Raw genomic sequence first — 20,847 nt, 5'->3', positions numbered from 1 at the left:
AATCCCATTTCTGGGTAACAAATAATGAATAGATGTACTTGGAGTCTTCGTTCAGTAGTGAGAGGGTAAGAAAATGTATTTATAATGTGGTTTGAGAGTACTATTTCTTAAAGTGTTGTGGATTTCCAACACAAATTAGTGCTGCATATTCTTGTCTTGGTCTTTTAGCTGTATTGCTTTCACGTGGGAACCCCAATGGTAAATCGATTGCATAGGTGTAAGTGCAGGTTTCGAGCCACTGCAAGTATTTCGAATAAATTCACTTTTCTGTCAGCTGAGGAGAAAATAAGCTTCTGTTAATAAGAATCGTTATCTAGGAGAGTCGGTTATGAATTGAGAAACTGTAGCGTCATCAAAATGTGTAAAAACTAATAAACAAGGATTAATAAATAAATATCCCATTTTGAGCATTTAGTAAGGGAAAGATTACAAGAAAACAAGCTAATGTTCTTTAAGACCTAAAGATAGGAGCTGTGATCATAAGAGTGAAGAATTGGATATGTCTGGTCCACCATGGTTTCTGATAGAGCAGGAAAATGCATTAACTTTATTCAAAAGGGAGAAATGATTTATTTTTTTTTGTCCTACCTATAAGCAATTTCATTAACTTTTCATGATCAGTAGATTGTGAAAAAGAAACAACAACTGTATGGCAGACTTCTTCGAGGTCAGAAATTTTGTATTTTTTGTGGGTATAAAAAGACTGGAGTTCTTTGTTGGCATGGATTGACATAAATTAAGCCTGACGTTGCCAGTAGTATTAAAAAAAATTGGTAATGCGATTAGAGTGATTTAATGCTGGCTTTACATAGAAATGTTCTTAATATTTAATCGAGTTAAACACAACTTCAGTCATTTTCTTTCGTGACTTAATTTTGCCTCCTTCTGTGGGCACTTTGTGGGCAGGGGTTATGAGACCTTGCACAGCCAGTTCAGCACATGGCAGGGCAGTGCTGCTGCTCCCAGCACACCGCCGCACACTGTCCCCAAATCTGGAAGTGTACCCCCAGCCATCCAGAGCTGTCAAGTCCAGGTCCTACTACACCTTGGTTAAGCAAATTTGATCTTTGATTTACCAACAATAGGGTTGCCCCATAGGATCACAGTAGTGGTCTGCCCTTTTTGGAGTCTCAGCTCCATCCCGTCAGTCCTTTTAGCTCCTCTTCCCTGGATGCTTCCTACCTCCATGGCACTGGTGCCTTCACGGTGCCCCTGGCTTCAGTGAACTTTATCTGTCCTCTTTTCTGCCCATTTACTCCATTTTTGAGGTCTATTGTCATCACTCAAATCAACGGATGAGATGCTTTGAATCAGTGTTCTTAAAATTTTAAAGGTAATTTTTTAAGGGATTTGCTTTTATCAGCGGATAGGAGCATCAACACATGCTGTTTACAGTTGCTAGTATTCCTGCTCTGAATTTGTTGTTACTCTTGCTGAACAGGCAGGCACGCTCTGAGCTAATGATGTGGCTTAGCACACGTCCATCTGCACGTGTTTTTATGTTAGGCACGGCGAATGCTGGGGCTCATGTTTACTACAAACTGCTTATCTTGGACTTGTACCAAGTTGCGTTTGCATAGGGTTGAAGTTTAGTACAGAAACATGGTCTGAGTTTTGTTTTTTATTGATGAAAAGTCTTAAGTGGGCTTGATGCATTAAAAAAACATGTTTAACATTATTTGCTGATTTACTAAGCGAAGGAAAGCTTGGATCAGATTAGCTACCTGAGTCACTTCTCAAGCAACGTGGGTGCCAGCCCTTATTTATTATGGTTATGTGAGTACTGTGAAGTACTCATCTGTAGTTGACACCATTGAGAAGAGGGCGGTTGACAGATTTTAGGATGCATATAAAAGTCCAATGAATCCCTGTTGACGCTGCTTGGGTCTAAGACATCATCTAACTTGTCCGTGGCTCATGTCGGCTGGACCTGGGTGGAGGTGGTGCTGAGCTCTTGGTTTGGTAGCTTCACACTACCTTGGGGTCTCCACCTGAAGACCAGATACCAGGTCCCTCTGATGGTTTTCTCGGGATCTGCTACGCGAAGTGCATGTGCTTGCTGATCAGACAGCAGATTTTATAACCTGATTTACCATTAGCAGCTAAAAAGCTTCCCATTAGGAATCTGGTTTGGTGGTGGGTTTTCATAACCCACATTAAGCAAAATGTAAATGTTCCTTTTCTCCTGGAACTGTGACTGGCGGTGGCCCCAGGGTAGCTGTTGTCTATGCTGATGCTCACCTAAATCATGCAAAAAGCAGTGCTCTTCAAGTCAATGGCTCCCAGATGCTGGGGTGGATTTCCCTGGGATCCCTGCGCTGGGGCAGAGCTTAGTGTGTTTGTTTCTGTACACAAAAGTGCAGCAGGATCTAGATAAGAAGAAAACCAGAGTGGAGCATCAGATGCTTTAATATCCTACCTCTGACTGAAACAACCTCCCTGTGTGGGAGATTATAAACATTTCCCTTCTCTTAAGGGAAAATCATGCACAGACAGAGACAAGCACATATAAATAATTTACAAAGCTGTAATACACTGTAAATATAAGCCTACTGAATAATGAATTAACCCAACTGCTGATTCATAGGTAAATATCTCTTGTAAAGCAGATTTTTTATAGATTTTTACAGCTTAGTTAATATCCCCTCGTATTTTATTAAAGCTGTTCAGGTGAAGTATTCTGGTAATAATACGTATATCTTTGGAAGTGACACGGGGCAGTCACAGGCTGCCGTGCTGGCTGTAAGCCTGCTTTCCTCTGCTCCGAGGAAGCAAAGCCTTGCTGGGCTTGGGCAAGCTCTCTCTTTTGTGAGGAAGGCTTTTCTTCCGCTCTCAAGCAGGCAGCAGAGATTAAGCAGGAAGAATTTTGATGTGCCCAAAGAATCGGGGACCTACAGGGAGGAAGGAGACTCTGAGCATCTTTTTTTTTTCCTTTTTTTTTTTTTTTTTTTGCCTCCAGGCTTCTGGTGATAAATAATGCATTCACTCTACTTCGGCTGCGCTCTAGACGTGGCGAGAATTCTCTCTGCCTCCAAGGACTGGAGCTGGGTGGGATGGGGGCGACGACCGCGCACCTGGTCCTTCCTGGCTGCAACGACCGCGTGCCATCAGCCCCTCTTGTCATCCAGTCCGAAAGAAACCAGACATGACATTTGCTTCCTCCATGCTGTTTTTTTTCTCTCCTCTTTCTCAGGCAAGCCTTAAGAAATAAAAACAGTTGCTAAGCTACAGGATAGGGAACACCGCATCTTTTTGTGGCGGTCCCAGTGGTAACTCTGCTCCTCTCTGAGCACCGAGACAGTGGGAAGGACTGTTTAGTAGCTTGAATTGTTTGTCAGTGAAAGTGTCGTACTCCTAATGCAGATGATACCGAACACTGTCAATTTAATTTATACCTGAATAGATGGGTGCTTTTCTCCCTCCCTTCCTCTTGCTCCTGTTTAACGTAGGCTGGTGGAAAAGGTATTATCTGCTGTTTTGTCAGTTTTGGGGGCATGCCACTTGTCAAAGATGTTGTTGCTTTGTTTTGTTTCTGATAGCTTAAATAATTGCTTTCATAAAAGATAACTAGATTTCTTTCATCTGGAAGTACATTAGTTGTAAATTGCATTTTCTTTTAAACTTAAAGTACAGATGTCAACACTGATTTTCATTGCCATTGTACAGTGCTGCTGTTGAAGGTGTCTGTGGTAAAGGTGCATCTTTAACATTGAAGAAAATACTTCCTGAACTGGAATTGTTCCTGGGATGTGCATTTCGTCTCTGCTGTGCTAAATCAGGTGATTGTAGGGTGTTTTGTGGTAAACGAAATGGGCATTTTGCTGAATACGCAAGGCTTTCGTATAAGATGCAAGAATGTATTTCTCTCCTTAAATGCTCTAAACCCTCAGATTTGGCCTGCTTTAGGCACTTCACCCCGTAAGAGGAGAGTAAATCCAGAGGCATTACTTGCAGAAGAAGAGACTGCTGCCCATTTTCATCTAGTTGTCTTGGGAGGGGATTGTACCTGAGTTTAGACCTGTTTTCATCTACTACAACAGCTCCACGTAGAGTTTCCTTATATCTGCTTTTAGAAAACAACTAGTGACGCTAGGGACATCTTTCATATAGGCCGCAGTGAAATTAAAACCGAAATAGGGCAGTACTCTGGGCTCCTATCTCCTTTGCCTGTCAAAATACCTCCGTGAAATTCCTGCCGCTGCTGGGTGTTATGCTTAATTAAGCAGCCCATCCGTCGAGCGTGCGGTGCAGATGGCTCCGCAACGCGCTCGCCGCCTCCCTTGCTGATGGGGAAGCGCGGTAACATTTCCCGTGCCTGGGGGACGAGGGGAAGTGCTAATTGGTCCCGCACACAGCTCCTCTCGCGTGTTGCATTTGCCACGATAGCTCCGTGTGGCATCGGACCCCAATTAATTCAGAAAGTTGGTGCACGCACATCTTTTCCTTTGTTGCCCTTCTGCCAGGAATAAGCTGCTGGATTGTTTTTTTTTATGTTGAAAATGTCATTTGAGAAGCCCTACCAAATTACTAGGGATGTAACTTGGGCTTGAAAGAAGAACGGTATGGTCAGGCTCACAGCAAAGTACAGATTTTTGTGTTAAGGATGTTTCTGCCGTCTGGCTGGCTTGGAGATTTGAGTGTAGCTCATTGAGGCTTCAAGGCACAGCAGTGGAAGTAATTTACAATGCAAAAAGCTATTTTTTCTATTTCAAAGATTAACGGAGCCTAATTTGGGAGAAAGAGAAGTGTATGAAATTAGTTCTCAAACATTTGTAGTTTGTTAATACTTAAATTCTTCTTGATTAAGAAAAGATAAAAACGCTTGTGTAGAGTTCTGCTTTTTTGCACATGAAGCATTTTCCTTTATTCTTGCCATTCTATGTAGAGGGATTTCCTAGGGGCTGAGGAAAACTTTCTATTGTAAGGAGGATAGAAAAAATAAGCAACTTTGAAGACTTTCAAATTGCTGGAAAAAAAATAAAGTGAAAGTCTGGTGAAAGTCTTTCAAGATTTTTTTTTAAAAAACATTGTAAATTAGGGCTATTTATAGTACCAAACGAAGTTTGTTAAAGACTAATGTGCTGAGAGCTCAATTGGAATCTGCTACCCTGGCAGGCACTGTGTGAACACCATCGCAGGATACTTCTTGGAAGAGGTTGCGGGCTGCCCCTTGCTCCCTCTGGCTGTGGGATATTGTTCCTGTACAGGTGGAAAATGGAAATGGGAAAGATCAAGTCATTAATGGAATATCCTATTTAAAACTTTTGTTCCCACAGCTGTATTTACTCATGATCTCCTATCAGAGCAAAAATGTGTCTTTCCATTTTATGAAAAAAATGAACTGAGAGCGAGCAACTTTTCTGAGTACAGCTTTGCTGCCTGGCATTATGAGGCAGTCTGATGTTAGTCTCTCCTGTCTTTCTTGCTTTTATATAGACTGGGGTTTGATGCTGGAGCATCGGTGTGCAGAGTACTTTCTCTCCTGACAAAGAGTCAGACCATCCATTATCTGCCCACATCCTGGTGGGCTTTTGTGTCTCTAACTCAGACCTAACTTCCTCCTTTTTTTTTCAGATTATGATCTGTGGATTTCATGTCTGAGGGGAGAGGAAATTTGTGGTAAATAAACCAAAGGACAGGATAGCAAGTCCACCCTTCCCAGATAGTGTTGCTGAGCATCTCATAAAGCCTTGTTTGTGAGCTTCTGTTGTGCGGCCAAAATACAAAAAAAGATGAATAGATTTGCTCAAAAATAGATTTGCTCAAAAAAATGTTTTTTTGGTGGGTTTTTTTTTTTTTTTTGCATCTATTAACCCTCATTGAGTTAACAAGACTTCCCTTGACACCCCGGTCTCCCGTCCGTCCCAGGACAGCGGCAGGGCAGGGTGCTCGCCCCGTCAGCGAGATGTGCGAGGGCTGTGCTGCCAGCGGCAGGGTGAGCGCTAGGTGCGCGCACAGAGGAGTGCTCGTGCTGCCTGGAAAACAAATGATGGGGGGCAAGCCTGTGATCAAAACCTGTAAAACCACGTGTGGCTTTGAGGACTGAACGGGGGATGACTGCTTGCTGTTTCTCACATCGCAAGGGCCAGCAGGCATCGACTTCAAACAGCCTGTAGGAGGTGGTTTGTGATGACTTCTCGTCACTGTGGGTACACAAAGTTTGTGTGAGTTCAAAGACTGGACGGATTCACCTTAGGACACGAAGCTAGAAGGATCTTTGTCCTAAGGAGGCATCACAGTGCTTATGTCTTAAAGAGGCCTTACTGTGTCACTGCTGACGCCAGTCCTGTTCTTCTCCTGAATCCTGCTTCAGTACAAGCAAGCTGTGACTTCAATGGCTCATAGCTCCATAGGCAAACCCAGGGGTGCCACCAGGGGACCGTGTACTCGCGGTGTTCACGATGCTCTGCAGTCATGCTGGGGTCTCCTCAAAGCTTGGTCTGTCCCTGTGATGCCATCCCAAAGAATTCACTGAGGATGCTCGTGCCAGATTTGAGAGCAAGTGCAGCGCTTTGCGTTTGGGGTTTCGGTAATCGTTTTCTAGAAAATCTCAGATCAAAGTCTTGTGCAGGAAGATAAGTTCAGAGTCCTGCTGTGGCTTGAACTGGGTTTGATGACAGAACCAGACTTTCATACCCTCCCACTTTGATTCCCCCTTGAGTGTACTGGAGCTAAATGTCTTACAAAAAAATCTATAATTACTGATATTGCTGCTGGGTGAAAGGTTAAGAAATAAGGAGAGGCTGTTGGCTAACACTGAAAGTGTTAGAAATTCAGAGGTACTCTTGGGTAGGAAAGGCTAAGAATTGCCCTAGGCTTCAGCATCAGCAGGTCGGCAAGTCAAATGTCCTCATGAGATGCTTCAGCCCTGTCTTCTCTGATTTTCTACTGGAGGTTGTTTCTGCCTTTAATGCCAGGCTTTGCTCCCAGGGTAAGGAGTGATCTCGGTTCTAGATTCATCTTTATGCTGTGTGCTATTGCCCTCTGAAGGTGATAAACCAACAAAAGTCACCTGTCAAGACCCTTGGCAGCCGGAACTAAGGATGAAAGGAATGAAGAGAGCTGGGGTCCTAGGAGGCTTCGGACATTCTTTTTTCAAGCTCCCTGAGCTCTTAGATCTCCACTCTGATACCAGGTCAGCCTGTGCAAATAAGGAGCTGCTTCACATTCACTTGAGCACCTTCTTGGTGCGTGAAGAGCCATGGACTATAAATGTAGCTATGCTGTCACTGGGGCTAGTTGTAGATGGGAGTGTGGAAAAGTTTTTGTAGCTCTTGGTGTCATTAGGGGATAGGCGTGGGTGGACACTGCTGTAAGGACAGGTGCAAATATAAGGAAATGGGTATGTGCATTGCCGGTCCTGGAGCCTCTTTTTGAAATGAGACAGAGTATCAAAATCCTTTTTGTTGATTCTTTTTTTCCGTAGAAAGCTGGATTTGGCCCCATGTTGACGGAGTCATGTGCTCTGTGCTGCTTCGCTTTGAGCTCTTGAGTCTTGAGCCATCTGAGCTGAGGCAGAGGGATGCCTCTGCTCAGCAGTGGGACCCATTGCCCCAGCCATCTGCTGTCCAGCTTTAGTCTTAACGCTTCCTCTCTGCATTAAATGGAAAAAGTAGCTTTGTTTACTGCGACAGTGAGCTTTCATCTTTGTGCTTGTAGCTTGCATTTAGACGCTTGCCTAGTGTCTTACGGGTAAATAGTTTTGCTAAAGCATTGGGAATCAGCAGTGTAAGGTCCTACCGCTTGGATACCCTACTGGTCTCCCTACAAAAACGGGTGAGTGGGATGGAAGGGAGGAGGGAGAGCATGTCTCTTTGTACCGTCTCCCCTTGACTCCGACTCCAGAGCCGGATGGCTTCCTTCTCTTGGTCTTGGAGTAGCGAAGAACCAGACTGGGAAGCAGTCCTGTGCACAGATGCGCTGAGAGATGTGACAGTTCATAGGACCCTCCCTCTCCCCATCCCCCAGCTTTCTGCTTGGAGTTTGTTAAATTGAAGCTTGTTTAATGACCTTAAATTACTACTGACTTTAGAAGGATTAATGTGTTGTCTGGAGCCTCCTCAGCAGAGTTGTTTATCTGCGGGGAAGCAGATGCATCTTCATACGCTAGTAAAGCTCCAAACCTGAAGTTGAATGCTTATGGGCAATGTATTACTGTGGCAATGAGCTGGCCAGAAATACATTTTGGCTGGAAATTGAGGAGGTTGAAATGTTCATTAGAACCAGAAGTTATTTGCAGCCTCTTCGGGAAAACATCCTGATTATTTCCAGGACGGGGCTTGCCTAGTCTTAGGAATGGGGATGAAACAATGCCGCTGCCCGCGACAGAGCTCAGTATGTGGAGATGTTTCCAGGCTGGTGTCCCAGCCTGGCTGAGGTGCCCTGGGGCAGAGTGACATTCAGCAACAAGCGGTTCTTAAGGGATAGGGTAGAAATTGTTCATCCCAGTGGTGCAACGCTCTTCCTTCAAGTCAGGTTTCTCTTCAAGTGAGGCAGAATTGTCTGCTAGGTGGCTTTTGATTATGTCGTGGTACAGATGTAAAGCCAGTGTCTGGTATCTCTCCTGTTACCCTGTGCTTGTGTGTTTTGCATGTGTAGAATGTGCAGGGATTTGCATGTGTAGTGTGTACACATCAGTACAACTCTGTACACAGTCTGAGGATTTCTTGATTGCTCTATTTCTAGAGGACAATTACTTTTGGACTGATCACTTCCCGTAGGCGAGCCAGGCTCCTTTTCTGAATTCATCACGTCCTTCTGTCCTTGGACATGGCTCATCCTCGGCAGAAAACATGCAGCTTACACGTGCTGGCCAGATGCTGTGTCACGGCTATGGTGTGGTTCCTGGTGACCTTAGCCAGCGCATAGCAGTAACGCCCGTTAGGACATCTGAGCTTGAACAAAGAAACTTAATCCTGGGGATTTAATATCATAATATTTTGTAGTTTTGTTTTTTTCTCTTGGATGAGTGCTCATCTCGCAGCGCTTCCTGTCTTGAAAGCCTTTGGCTGTGTAACGAGGCTTGGTTTTGGCTGCTGCCCGGGGCTGGCTCGGGGGGAAGCCGTGGCCCAGGGGTGCTGCAGGGGTGGGCAGAGGGGGGCTGCTGGGGGCACCCGTCTGCCTGGCAGACCCGCCGAGCACCCAGCCTCCTCGCGCGGGAGCGAGCGCTGGTTGGCTGCGGGCGTGTGTGCAAGGGGAAGCTAAGCTGAAGACTCATTTGAATACCCAGATGAATCTGCTTTTGATTTTCATCATTTTTACAGGGAGTTGTAAGACTTTAAAGAATCCTCTTTTTATGTTGTTCATGACTTTTTTTCGCTAATTTGACACTCTGGGAGGTTGTTTTACATTTCGTTTTAGTCTCTAATCACAGAAAATTATAGCTGGCCGCACATGCTGGCTTTGCATTCTTGCATCTTGTTTATGTTCATTTGTACTAAGGGATAGCACTCACTGCGTCTGCCCAATTTATTTTTCTCCGCAGCAGCAGGAATTTCCAATACTCTGGAGCTTCATTACCATGTGCAGGAAACTAAATTCAAGGTTATCTTATTTGAACTTTATGACTTCTTGATGTGCAATGTTTTATTTATTTATTTAGTGTTTATTAAACCTTTCAAAAAAAAAAAAAGCCCTTTAGAAGAAGTGCATGGTGTGTAGCTTATTAAGAAAACTTGATTTAATTTTGAATTTTAAGAAGCTTGAATTATGAATGTCCCAAATATTTGATTTCTGCCCTGAGATATATGGAAGGGAGAGATGAGCAGTTGGAGCCAATGCTTTGACTTCAGAAGTCTGTAAGTCTGCTGAAAACATGTTTTCAGAGAGGGATGAATGCAGAGATTTCTTCTAATGTTTTTCCTTGGTGTTTTTTTTTTTTTTAAATCTCATTTTAACTTTCAGGTTTTATCCCATGACTTTTCACAACCTCCCTTTATTCACAACTCGGAAATAAGTATTTTTTTTTCTCCCCAGCTTGATTAAAAACTGTTTAATGAGCTGCTTTTACTGCAGGCTGTTTTTTTGGCAGTTGTTTTTTATTAACTATAAGACCATTTCTTAATTCTTAACACACCTATGGTGATCAGAACAAAACCTCTGCATGTTTTATAGGGCTCATAGTCATCAGCAGCACCTGCTGGTTTATTTTTTGAAACTTTTCCATGGTTAAAAATCCCCATGAGGCGGCTTTCTGTTGTAGCTGCTTCCTTCCACGGCAGATAAACCTTTTGACACTGAATCCATCCGTGTTCTAGCCCACAGCATGAAAGGTCATGTTCTTGGTGATGTCTCCTAAACCAGAAGAGCGTGCGCACACACACACATTTTTTTTTTTCCTTTCAGAAGGGTTCAGTTTAGCAAAGCTTGACCTCTGCTTTATTTCAGCAAGAGCGCCCTTGGGTCGCTCTGGTGGTTTGCGTTGTCTTGCTGGGCTTGGTTATTCAGTGGTGTCAGTAGGTGAGGGAAGTCCTTATGGACTGCTGCTACCAAGCAAGAGTCTCCCGATGGTGCCTTGGAAAGTTGCTGGGTCCTGGAGAACAGGAAGGTTTTCTGCATTGCGGTGCTTGAGACGTACCTCTTGGCTTGACCCTGCGGCTGTGAGCATTCAGAGTAAACTCGTGCTTTGCTCAAGAGGGTTGTTGTACACGATGTCTCCTCTTTTTCATCATTTAACAAGTAAATAGCAACTTGAGCATTGAATAATGCCGCTTTCAGAAGAAGTCTCCACGCGTCTTCCTCCTCTGTGGGGAACACGCTGCTAAACGTTCTAATGAATGAGTTTATTTTTGTGCTTTGGAAAGCCGTGGGCGGTGGCTGTTGCAGGGGGGGTGTGCTGGTGTGAATGGGAGTCTTGTGAAGCCTGTCGAGATGGCAGCACGCAAGCTACGAGTCTGTGCTCAGGCAGCGAGCGCGCTGCGGCTGCCGAAGTGCTTCCCCGCCGGGTCGCCGCAGGCTGGGTGCACCGGCCGGTCGGTAGCTGGTGACAGCGTGACGGTGGCCTAAGGGACGAGCGGGGTGCGCGGCCTGCTGTGACCGCGAGGATGCGGCCCCGGATTCCAGTCTGGACACACGTTTCCTGGTGGAGCCGCTTGCGTCGGGCCCGTTGTCAGCTCTCTCGTGGGAGCAGTCTTTCCCTGCTCCTGCGGGAGGTACGAGGCCAGAACTTTTATTACTGTCTGTGGTGTGCTGAGGTACCGCGTTGTCTCGCCCACGATGCAGGCTCCGCGTTGGTTCCTGTGTGCCATCTGCCTCCTGCAGGCTCCCAGTTCCACATCTGTCTCTTCAGATACCAGCTCCGAGGTGCGGCTAGCCCTGCGGATCCGCACCCCTCCAACCTGGCTTGGACACCAGGGCTGGGATCAAGCCTGAGGTTTCTCACGGGTTTTCAGGCTTATGGGTCTGTGCGGCGGGCTGATAGGGCTCGCCTTCCTCCTCACCTGCTCGCCTTACCTCCCGCAGCTTCCCATCGGTCGCAGAAGCCCCAGGCTTCTCTCCTTGGTAAAATAACCAGGCATTGATAAAGGATTAGTGAGAGTTTTTAATTTAGCACAAATAATTGGATTAAGCTGGAATTTGCTTTCCTGTTAGTTTTAGATCGGCCGACGGACGTAGGCGCAGCTCGACTCTGTCCTGTTGTACGTGTGCAGGGTGCTGCATAGATCCGTGTTTCGGGGGCTGCCATACCCTGCTGCTCAGGGGAACAGCACTGCAAGAAAGTAAGATAAACCACCGGTTTTCTCATTTGCAAATATAAACTGTAGGGGGCTAGAGATGACTACCGTACTGTTCCTTGAGACTTAGAGCCTCTAGGGGCTCTCTCTCCATGTCACTCATTGCTGATAACATATGTTTATTTTAGACTTAGGTTCTGTGATATTTTCATGCCTGCAAATTTGAACTGCAAACTCCTTAGCAGGGAGGGTGAAGTGCCGTGTATGTTTATGGCATTTAGCATGCTGTCAGAAACTCTGCTAACGGAGGGGCTGCAAGGAGAGCAGGAGAAATGCTGGATGTGTAGCAGTGGCACCAGCCTGCCGTGCCCCAAGGCACGGGAAGCAGGAGGGGATTTCTGCTCTGCGTTTGGGTAGTCATTGCCCCCAAACTTTGCCACTTGGGTGCCACGCAGAAGCAGGCAGGCCTGTTCTTGTAGCCCAAGAAGGATACAGGAGGCTCCATAGTGGTCTGCTAGTGGGTCTCTCATCTCTTTTTGCTAGAGTCTTTCCTCTTGTAAAACTTAGCTTAAATCTCCTTGAAGGGAGTCTTTTTGTAGTACTGCTCAGCTGCTAATTTTTTCTATGTGGCTTCAAAGAACTGCCTTGAACATTCTTATTTACAGTCGGCGTTTGTCCTAGGGATAGATTTTTACAATGGGTGCTTTGTAAAACTATTCAGTGTGTGGAAGATCTTAATTTTTTATCTCTTTCTAATGCACCACTTCATTTGATTTTTCTCTTTCTTATCATTTCTGTTTAAGGGTTTGTGATCTGATCCCTTTATTTTCAGAAGAGAATACCAAATAAACAGTGATTAGCATGAAATATGACTCATGCTTTCCTAAAGGATGTGCTTTAGAACTTGTAAACAGTTGTAATTGCTGTTAGATGAAAGTAGCAAATTGAATACATTCTCATAATAATTATAAAGAGATAGATAGAGTCTTCTGGGTCTCAAATCTAATTGGGATTAGTATAATGTTCTTTTTTTCTTATAGAAGATGATCTGTATAAAAGTTAAATGGAGTTATAAATCTGTTTGTAAAAGCTGGTTTAAGTCAGTCAGCAACAGAAACCTGCTTTTATACAGAAGCCAGGGAAGCCACTGTGTGGTGCGCCGTGCTGTGCTGAGCTGAGTGCAAAGAACTGAATCTCATGTCCTAAGGCCTCGAGGCCATCTAATCTGGCGCCATGTTACAGCTTTGGGGTGGTACCAAGATGCTAGGATCTTTGTTTGCAGAAGACCCTAAGCATAAGCCTTTGTCAAGCTCTTCCGTTTTTGCCAGAGTCGCATTTGAAAAAGGGTAGAAGGGGGCGTATTTCAATTTCTGATTTAAATCAGAAGCTTTAAAAGACGTATTGAATAAAGGCAATATTTACTGTATAATTCATTAAGAAAAATCTGTATTTTTCTTAATGCAGCTGCATACTGTCTTATAAGTTGTTGGTTCCTCTGAATCCAGTTAAATCTTAGGGAGCATCCCAGGGTGTCTGTGTGGCGTGGGCATGTTTCCTGAAGCATCTCTGTGATGTATGGAGGTCTATCAAAGAGGCCTACCAAAGGGAAGTGTCGGGTTTGGTCACACTTGCCCTTTTGATAGGACTGGCTTACAGCTTTCCAGAAAATGAGGGTCCACTGGAGCTGTCAGGTGGCTGCCTGCTGACCTCCTTTTTCTTGGTTTGCATTGAGCCCCGGGGATGCTCTGGAGGGACGGCGCCCAGCATCCCAGCCCAGATGGACTCCTCGCGCGTTGTTCACTTGAACTGGCAGATGTGCCAGTGTGCCATGCACACTTGTTCCAGTACCTGTACCGGTGTGCGGGGAGGGACAAGAGAGTATTTTCAGGGAGCTCTTCTTCACCTCTACCGCTTGTTATGTGACTAAAATGGCTTTCCAGCCGCGAGGGAGGAGGATTTGGGTTCACTCGATTTTGCCCAACAGTAAATCACGGTGTCAGTGCGGCTGAGACTGCCGAGCCGGCTGCTTCACCAGAACAGCAGGGCTGGGAGCAGGGAGTGGGGCTTTTCTCCTCCAAATTGGCTGGGATGCAGGCAGCGGGCGTGCTGTGGGGGCATGGCTGGTCCCTCTGGGCTGCTGCAGTATCCCCAAACCTCTCCAGCTCCCCTCCAGGCAGCCACAAGCGCTGCTGGGGCCGGAGTGCTTGTGGTGCCAAGCAGAGGCCGGAGGCTCTGCAGTCAGCTCTTTAACAAGGGAATTGTTTTAAAAGAGCCAATTTTGGAGCTAAACTTAGTACTCTTGGATGTCATCCAAAACTCCGCAGCAGTAATGCAGCAAATACAACTGGTTTAAAATACATTAAATATGCAGGTTGGCTCATAGTAGCTAAGCCCTTGCAGACAAAGAGTAGGTGAAAACTGATAACTTGCATTGTGTGCGTATACAGCATGGTTAATCACTTGCAAATAAACATCCAAGTGGGGAAAAATAGTAAAATATACCATCAAATTGCAATGTTACAGGAATGTATTCTTGGCAAGAACTCTTTCATTTCTAAACTGGAATTCTTACTAAAATCTGAGCTGTAAAATATACCAAAGGGGAAAAAATGATAAGCCATGTTCTAGTTAAACAAAAGCAATGGATTCAGCGTTTGCTAGAGGCAGTTTTTGAAGAGAAACTCAGCCTGAAACTAGCTCAGGAATTCTAATTAGTGCATTTTCCTAACAATAGCATCATCTTTCCAAGTGAACAGAAGAGTACAATTGAGGAATTTTTAGCAGAACGATGTTTTGGTTTTGAGGCACAATTGATGAATCTGCAGTTAAAATCTTCCCAGAAGTCTGTCCTGATGCAGTTCTTCCAGATCCCACCTTCTTAAGTAAATGTATGAACACTGATTCACCTGCATGTTTAAAAATAACATCAATCTGGTTTAAAATGACAGCAGACAGATGATTCATGTTTTTAAAGGTTATTTCAGTCGGGTATATAATTTATTTTCTTTAAAAGAAAACCTATAATAGTTATTACTAATTTCTGTTTGTGGATATTAATAGGGGTTTTAGTGCGTGCATGTATATGTATATTTTAGAAAAAACAACAACCAAAAACACACCAACAGCCTCCCCCCAGAACACCACCACGGCCCAGCTCAGTTTGAAGTTGCCAGGCTTGAGCTGAAGGTAATCTTTCAAAATGATATAAACCTACGGTGCACAACTTTGTTGTACCCTTTTCATGGCATTGAGATAGGGGGTACTACTTTTCAGTTAAACACCGATTCTTCAGGGAGAAAATAGATGTGTATATATATTTATAGGCCAGCTCAAACCATATAAATGTGAATGTCATGTGCAGATGCATCTGTTATTTTCGGTTTCCACTATGGTTTCTAAAAGCATAAATGCCAGCATAAATGCTTGCTTGAGAGCTGATGGGGCAGGACCAGAATCTGGGCCAACAAGGAGCATGGCGCGGTAGGCAGAGGATGAAGAGGAAGAGGATGACCAAGCCTATTCCAGTACAAGGAAGACTCCTGGTTGCAATGCGGGCTCTTGGTGGGGATTTTTACCACCCTGATAACTGCAGGACTGTAGTCTTCTGCGGTGTCCGCGCAGTGAAACTGGGGAGAGGCAGACTGGATGGGTGGACTGTAAGCTGGATGAGAAAGTGGCTGGACCATCAGGTGCAAATGATAGTTGTTAAAGGTTGTATTTTTAATTGGTAGTTGGGGACCAGTAGCATTTCTTCTAGGTAGATACAGACCCAGCCCTGCTTAGTATCTCCATACTAATATGATGGAAATGTTTTGCATCTCCATGGTTATGGAGGTGGTGGGGGCAGGGTATGCTCTGTTCCTTTTGTACAGGGAAGCCAATTGCTTTAATTACCTTTGTCAGCTTAGCTAACAGGTACAGAGGGAATATTTTCTAGCTTGGATTTCTGTTTGAGGTTGAAAAATTGACTGGACGCTGGAAAAGAAGAGGGAATTGGTACTGGTGATACCTATTCCTCCAGCTTCTTCTGAAAGCCTTGGAGTAATGAAAACGAGCAGCAGAAGACATGAGCCCAGGCTGAGAGCCAGGAGGAGCAGGTTCCCCTTCTAATGTGGGAAGATGCATGGACTTCTGGAGCAGTTGCAGTGAGCACCTAATCAAATCATATATTGAACTGCAATCAGTTTCAGTAGGAAACGCTCCTCTGACTGCGTTTAGATACGCTGAGCTAAATCTTGGAAATCTAGGCTGTTGTAACTGGAGACGAACCTGTCAGTTTTGCTCTACCTGAATTTACCCACCTTTCATTAAAGCAGCTTGAAGTGCAGGTGTGTTGTTAAAAATGATGCCATTTGGTTTTTACCTGCTTAAGCTGCCTTAAAGGATCCAGAATCTGTCCTCTGGTATTAAGTTTCCCCAATTCAAGCCATTGCCTCTGTGGTTTCTGTGGGGTGACGTAGGTAGAGTTAAGCTATGATTTAATTTTTTTTTTTCCTTTTTTGCCTGTGGTCTCATTGTGGCAAGGACACGGTTTTCAGCTAATTGCAGCTGATACCTCTTCTTGCTCCAGATGAAGTTTGTTACAGGAAGAAAATTGCTGGTGCTGGGCCGGGATTTATTAACGATGTGTGTCTGTGGTCATGCCTCCTGCGAGAGCCGAGCACGTGGCCCTGGTGTCGCTGGTGGAGGTGAGGACAGGACACGGTGTCTGGCAGCCTGGGGACCACGCGCTGCTCTCTGCAGAAGAGGGGAGCCCACCACTCCTCGCCAGCGGTGCATTTACAAGTGAAACAGAAGTGCTTGGCAGATGCTTGGGTGTTTGGTGTTTGTTTTTTAACAGCCAAACAATAAAACGTAATGTTTGGAGGAGGTGGGAAGGAGGGGGCTGATTTTTTTTTATATTATTTTATTCCTTCGGGATGTTTTTTGGGCTGTTGCTCACAAGAACTGGTGGTGTCTGGGTTTGTCAGGACCGTCTTGCTCAAATGAGCTCTATCTGCTGTAGGAATGAGGACAGGCAGAAGGATTTTAGGAAAGGTACCCTCTAAACGAAGATGTCATATATCCAGCTAGGCCTGCAGAATTAAATTCATGCAGCTGCTGCTGTGTTTTTTTATGACCTGAGTTTCCGAAGTTTGTTTGAGGCCCCAGAGAAATTTGAATGTAGTGGGACGTGGGTGCTAGTGCTTAGAGTGGTCCTTTGATATGCTATTTGAAGGCTGGCTTCTGTATCAATGGCTTTTGGTTGGCGCAGAGAGCTGCTGAGGCAGAAGAGGAGGAGAGAGGTTTGTGGCTGCCTGCCCAACCAGCATTATTTGCAAAACAGGGACCTCGTTTTGTACGTTTGGCTTTGATCTGGGCAGGGCTTCTGCTTTTTCTGTGTCCAGAAAGCAGACGTGCAACACTGCTTTCACGTTAAAACTTCTATTTTAGACAAAAAAAAAAAAAAAAAACAGTTTGCCTGCTTGGAAGTTGAGGTTTTAGTCCCTGCGGGAATGCCTGTTATCCGGTTACAAGATAATACATGGCTGAGGCATGCTAAAGAGTGGTAATACACTAAATGCTGCAGCTGTAATTGAACTGCACCAAGCATCACCTGCTCTTTAGTAATTAATGAGTTTGAACTGTTTATAAACAAGGAGCAGCGTGAAAAGAGAGGGCTTGTTTGTCTCTGGAGGAAGGCCCTTTTAAGGCCTTGGAGCACGTTCTTATGGCACGTGTTCAAAGTCCATCTGGGATGGCACCGTGGGCCCGGTACCCGAGAGTCCGAATAAAGTACCCGGCACCAGCGGAGGCCGGCATCCTGAGCAGCCTCCTCCCTCCCCAGGAGCACAGGCAGCCTTTGGCCATTTTCCCCCTGCGTTCAAATGCTGTGTTGGGATGTCTCCAAGCCGTTGCGAGGCTTGGGCAGAACAAGCTGTCGGATGTGGTTGGATGAGGTTGTCTGTAGCTGTGGGTCAGCACTGCCAGAAGCGTTGCGCTACCCACTCAGTCCTGCTGCTGTTGGGCGGCCCTGTGTTACGTCCCCAAAGCGGCGCAGCGTAGGCCGCCGTGCTTCATCTCTTGCCATCTAGAGGAGCTCGGAGGGGAGGTGTTTTCTTCCTCGCCATGTCAAGAACCTCTTGCCAAACTGCCTGGTGACATTTGGTCAAGTGAAAAACTTCGCAGGTAATAGTATATCGTAGGTCCCTGCTGGCTTCCAAGCAGGAAATAGGAGGATGGAAAAACAATGGTGTGGATCAGGTTTCAGGGGAACTAAACAGACTGCTGTCGGTGCTCTCAGATGTGATTTGATCTCAAAGGAAAACAGATCTTCACTTCATCATTTTAAACCAATTTCATGCTTCGGCAGTTCTACCCACTTCTGTCGTCTCAGCACCGCGGGTCGCGAACAGGACCCATGCAACTTGCTGAGGCTGAAGCATTACAGCGGGCCCTTCCCGCGCTCAGCTCAGTGGGTGGTACGGAGCTGTAAAGGCCAAGCAAAGTTTCTTTTGATGTCCCCAAAATTGAGACCTTAAATTGGGTTGTTTAAAAGATTGCGATGTCTTATAAATGATGCATTGGAGCAAAACTAGAGACTGCCTGTCTGACTTCAGGGATTTAACTGTGAGGCTGTGACCTCTAGAGGCTAAAAATAAGCAAACATCTTTCCATCATTCTCTGTTCCTGCAGAAATGTTTTCTTGTGGTGGCACATTTCTATGGTATCTAGTGAGCTCTCCCATCACACGGTGACTCCTCTAACTATGGAACTCAAACTCTGGTATGCTGTAATTTTTTCTGGTTTTGGCAAGATTGTTAGCAATGGACAGTTTGTTTGCAGAGGTCATTCTTATAGCTGTTCTTAAACCAATACCTTGAGCAGGTAATGGACCTCTAGATTCAGTAATGCTTGTGCTTAAAGTGCTATATTGATTTTTATTTTTAAGTGCGTGCATATTTGAGTGTATGTTGCATTAGATTTAACTTTAAGTAACCTCTGCTATGGCAGCGGAGCCGTTTCTGGGACGGAATATACAGCCACAATTTGTTGTCATTGGCACTGCACAACAGGGGAAGCGGAGAATAGCTTCTCTAGCCGAAAGTACCATGCCCAGCATTGCTTAGCTTATAAGCTCAGATGGAGTCGCAGATGGTGCTGCTGATATGGCCATGGGTCTTACTGCAACCAGCAAGCACTGGGGATGAATTCTTGTATACCCTAAATAAACCAGCAAAGTGCTCTTAATTCTTGTCTGTGGGGTTTCTGGCATAACATCATGTTTTTTTCTCAAGTACTGTATAGTTTAATCTGAATCTTTCTGTTGTTTTATAGCATGTTTTCAAGGTGTAAATGGGGTAGTCCCTATGCTCACCCAGCAGAAAACAGAAAAATTGCTAAATGGGATCAGACCCACAGTCTTTCAGCTCCAGGCTTTTCAGAAAAAAAGGGCAGATAGACCGCAACCTAAACCAAGGAGGATAAATTATACACAAGGTCTAAAACTGTTCTTTGTTCCTAAGAATACTGGATTTTGTGGCAAGTTCAGGGATCTCGATGATGCCCACAGGTGGTGGACCTCCTCCCCTGTGCCCTGCAGCATTGTGTTCCCCAGTTGCATTATATGTTGCAAGGGGAAAAGGTTTTTTATTTTTTTCCTTGCCATTTTAAAAGCAGGTATCTGGTTTCCTTGTGTATGGAGACTAGAAAAAAAAAGTGTGGATTTGATTTCCCTGTTAATATTTGTTGTTTTTGAGCAGTCAGATTGTGTTTTCTCTTGTTGATACGGCTGCACGTCAAAGCAAGCTGTTCTGGAGGAGCTCGGCCCTGCGGAGGCCTGGCGCTCAGCATCTCCGGTGCATCAAGTGCTCCAAAACTCATCTGTGAGGCTTTTCCCAGGGTCCTGGTGTGGGAGCAAGAAAGCTGCTAGGGAACAGGGCTGGCTTCTCTTCCGCCCTGTGCACCACACTGCTCCCGCGGCTGAGGGCTGCGCCGACAGCTGAGCTCTGGTGCAGCGGCTGTCTCATGGCAAGGAGCACTCTGGCCATGCCCTGCCAACCCCACCGTCCACACTTCCAGCCCTTCCTGCCTCTACGGACTTCACTCTTTACACCCACGTGTGCCCAGCATTACTTCTGACTGTCAAATAAGGTGGGTGTTAGATTGCAGCACGGGTTTTCAGTGACAGCCCCAAGACAGGAAGATGATACAAGACGGTGAAGTCCCAGGTCCCGTTCCAAAACCTCCTTCCCCTCTCCACTACCTGTGATTTGTTTTCTTCTGTAATCCAAAACCAGAAAGACCCCCAGGACCATTCCGGATCAGGTATACCAGCGGCAGGTGATGATCTCTCCAGCTCGTCGACACGTCAGATTTGCTTTCACATTTCCTCTCTCCAAACCTGTCAGGAAGTGCTTGCATCCCGTACCTTTTGCCTTCTCAAGTCCGTTGAGGTTTGCCTGTGTGAGCAGAAGCAGTGTTGCTGTTTCAGGGCTGCAGCTGCTCCCAGCTAACCTCACTGCTGCCGTCACCCGAGGCTGCTGAGGATGGAGCGGGATGCCTGTGAAAGTACCCCCAGGGTGCTGCTCGTCAGGCCTTTTTGCAAGGGGGAGGTGAGAGAAAGAGGGACTGGGGAAGGGACTTGGAGGCTCAGAGAGCAGCACGTTCGTTCTCAGTTGCTCTTCTGGCGAACTCGGTGCTGTGCAGCCCCTTTCCCAGCTGTGCTGGGGAAGGATGTGTCTGTTCCTGTTCAGCGTCCTCCCAGCTGGCCTGCCCCTCGAAGGGAGGGAGGCTGGCGCAGGCGCTTTGTCTGCACTCACTGCTGATGGCAGAAGGAGGATGTCCTGCAGGCTCAGGCAAGCTGGCCCAGGGCTTGGAACACCAATTTTTAAGTTCAGAAAGCATTAAAAAAACATTACTTAAAACCATACATTCAGCTGACTTCCTCCAAGACCTGGGCCCTCATGTTGCAGCTCAAACAAAAACCTTTGGGTGCCCAGTTCCTATTTGTAGTGAATTGTGCAAATGAACTAATTTGCGTTTGCTTGCATTAAAATCAAGAGCTGTTGGCTACCTAGGGTGCCTTTGCGAAGACTTCTTTGTCTCTTAAAACCTGTGTTGGGTTTAATTTTGTAACTTTCAGTAGCTCCTGTGCTTCTGAAAGGCACTGTGTATGTGGTAGGACTGCTCCTCT

The 20,847-nt window shown here is 45.6% G+C and overlaps 1 protein-coding gene and 1 long non-coding RNA gene across 2 annotated transcripts in view; one reads left to right on the top strand and one right to left on the bottom strand.

Moving 5' to 3' along the window:
• HS6ST2 (heparan sulfate 6-O-sulfotransferase 2) overlaps positions 1-20,847 on the top strand; it is a 130,364-nt gene that overhangs the window by 41,623 nt on the left and 67,894 nt on the right. The gene's annotated exons all lie outside the window — the stretch shown is intronic.
• The window catches only part of LOC310880730, a 28,110-nt gene continuing 21,078 nt past the window's right edge, over positions 13,816-20,847 (bottom strand). Inside the window, exon 2 of the long non-coding RNA XR_014571869.1 lies at positions 13,816-20,113. This is a non-coding gene — a long non-coding RNA (uncharacterized lncRNA). The remainder of the gene's footprint in view (positions 20,114-20,847) is intronic.

This window comes from Anser anser, assembly GCF_964211835.1.
Source record: "Anser anser genome assembly, chromosome: 13".
In the NCBI taxonomy this organism is placed as follows: domain Eukaryota; kingdom Metazoa; phylum Chordata; class Aves; order Anseriformes; family Anatidae; genus Anser; species Anser anser.
The sequence above is the reverse complement of the archived record's forward strand: the minus strand, read 5'-3'. Positions and strand labels throughout refer to the sequence as shown.